This window comes from Canis aureus, chromosome 4, assembly GCF_053574225.1.
Source record: "Canis aureus isolate CA01 chromosome 4, VMU_Caureus_v.1.0, whole genome shotgun sequence".
Taxonomy (NCBI): domain Eukaryota; kingdom Metazoa; phylum Chordata; class Mammalia; order Carnivora; family Canidae; genus Canis; species Canis aureus.
The window spans coordinates 12085276-12087905 of NC_135614.1; the positions used below are offsets into that span (position 1 = coordinate 12085276).

The following is a 2630-nucleotide window of genomic DNA, read 5'->3' on the forward strand; positions in this document are numbered from 1 at the left end:
ATCTCATGAAATGCTGGCCAAATATTACAAGGTTTGGAATCAGATACCTTAAAGCATCAGAAAGGAGATTTCACCAGATGAAGGCAGAGATCAGGGGAAAATATGTACTGAGGTCTTCCAGGCTTTTAAGAGACAAGGGGGATTGATGACCAACATGAAATAATTTGGACTGAGATCTCAGAGCCTTGAAAGAGAAATATCAAACCTGCGGGCAGAGATCAAAACACTTTTGCACTGAAGTCAAGGAGATTTAGTCCTGTGCTCCAAGGAATATAAGTAAGAACTTGCATTCCCTGATAGAGAAAATCGAGTGAGATACCAAAGGTATATCATCTAATATTGCAGTGAGATGAAGTGAATCTACCTATACGACTCAAAATTTGATAGCCTAAATCACATGACTTCAAGGGAGATAACAAGAGGATTGGGAGAGAAGATCTTCCATGAAAGACAAGATCCGAAATATAAGGAAAAACTAATAAAGATATGCACAGGATATTTACAAAATACGACTAAAGTTTTCCGAAATTGGAAGAATACACGGAGAGAACTCACATACAAAATTCATAAAACCAAAAGATTAATACAAAGAATTGCATTTAGAATCCTAAAATATGGACATGGAGATAATAAGAGTAAAACAAACAGATGACGTTTATTCCAAAGATGAGACTCCCTGCCTGAACTATGCCACAGGAAAAAAGGAAGTTAAGGAAGGCAAAACAACAGGAAAAAAAAGCCTACAGCACCCGGTATTCCCAGGCGGTCTCCCATCCAAGTACTAACCAGGCCCGACCCTGCTTAGCTTCCGAGATCAGACGAGATCGGGCGCGTTCAGGGTGGTATGGCCGTAGACGTCCGCGCCTGCCGCTGGGCGCCCCAAGAGCCTGCTCTGCGCCTCTCCAGGCCGGGCGCCCGCCGCTCCTCAGCCCTCCTCCGCCCGCCCTGTGCGGCCCGCCTGAACGCCTGCCTGCCTGCCTGCCTGCCTGCCTGCATGCTCGCCTGCCGGCCCGACTGATGGACTGACCGCCTCCCGCGCCGCGCCCGGGGTGGCGGAGGGCGCCTGCCCGGGCCGGGGGGTGGGGGCCAAGACGCGTCCCGCACCCCGGAGCCGAGTCTGTCGCGGGAGCCCGGGCGCGCTCCCGTCCCCGGCCTGTCGGGCTCGTCGCCGCCGCTCGGCTCCCCGGATGGCACGCCGCCCCACATCGGGCCGCTCGCTGGGGGCCGGGGGCCGGGGGCCGGGGGCCGGGGGCTGGGGCCTGGGGGCTGCGGGGGGGTGTCGGGGTGTGCCGCGGGCCGGGGCCGGCGCCGGCGGGCCCCTGGCCTCTCCTGTTCTTCAGCCCGCCTGGCTCAAAGCCAAGCCGGGGCCGCCCGCGCCGCCGGACCCCATCGTCGCACAGGCAGGGACACAGACACAGGTGCCCACGACACACACACACACAGACAGACGGAAGGACACAGGCACTCGGAGCTGGGCCACACGGCCTGTGGGGGCGAGGCAGCCACCCCGCCGGAGGGGCGCAGGCCCTGGAGCTGCGTCAGGAGCCCTGGCAGCCGCAGGCCCTGCAGCCACGCGGTCAGGGATGCCGTTCCGCTCCCATTCCTGCCCATCAGCCGAACCGCCGCGGGGCCGTGTGCCTGCGTGCGTGCGCGGCGCCCTGGCCCAGGCGCGGAGCGAGTGTCTGTGGTGTGTCTTGCTGTGTCCCGAGCGGCTCTTTGGGCCTGGGTGCCGGCCGCCCCCGCGTCGCTGTGGTCTTGGCTGTCGCGGGGTCACGGAGCGCGGAGCCCGGCGCCAACGGGGGGCCTGAGGCCCCCGGCGGCCGGGCCGTCTGGTTGGTGTCCTGGGCACGCGGAGCGTGGACCCCGGGGCTGAGGGCCGAAGGGACGGTGGTCCGCGGGGGACGGAGGGCATGTCCTTCGGAGAGAAGGTGCAGGCGGGCCCGGGCCGAAGGTGGGGGGGGTGTTGCGGGTGGCTGGGTGGCTTGGTCGCTGGGGGCGGTGCCAGGGAATTGCTAGGGGCTGGGGGCGGGGCTGGGGGCGGGGCTGGGGGCGGGGCCTGGGGGCGGGGCCTGGGGCGGGGCGAGGAGGGCCCGCAGGCAGGCCCGGCCCCCGGCCCCCGGCCCCCAACCACCCCCCGCTCGGCCCCACCGAGGGCCTCGCAGGCCTGCGAGGACGGGATCCAGCCCCCCCCCCGTCTCCCCCCAGCGACTGCACCGCCCCCCCGCGCCCCCGCCCCGAGGTTCCGGCTGTCGCCCCGTCCCCTCCCTGGGCCCCTTCGGGCCCCCTCGGCCCCCTCGGCCCCCTCGGCCCCCTGGGACGCGCGGCCGGCTAGGATGCGGGTGGGCGTCGTTGAAGGGCTGCGAGGTTGAAGGGCTGGGAGGAAGAGGAGGTGGTGTATGTAGTGGCAGGGATTATAAGGGAAAGGAGGGGAACTGAGTGGGAAAAATTAGATGAGAGTCTCTTAAGTCTGGGAAACAAGAGTTGCCGAAAGGGAGATGGCTGGGGGATGGAATAACTGGTGACAGGCAATGAAGAAGGGACTTGATGGGATTTGCCCTGGCTGTTATACTCTATGTTGGCACATTGAATTTGAATAAAAACAAAGGTAAAAAAGAATATATTCTAAATGT

At 62.5% G+C, this 2630-nt stretch overlaps 1 non-coding gene across 1 annotated transcript; it reads right to left on the bottom strand.

Moving 5' to 3' along the window:
* Positions 1–737: 737 nt before the first annotated feature.
* On the bottom strand, positions 738–856 carry LOC144313095 (5S ribosomal RNA). Its single transcript, XR_013378828.1, has one exon. It is a non-coding gene; the product is annotated as a 5S ribosomal RNA (ribosomal RNA).
* Positions 857–2630: the final 1774 nt, after the last annotated feature.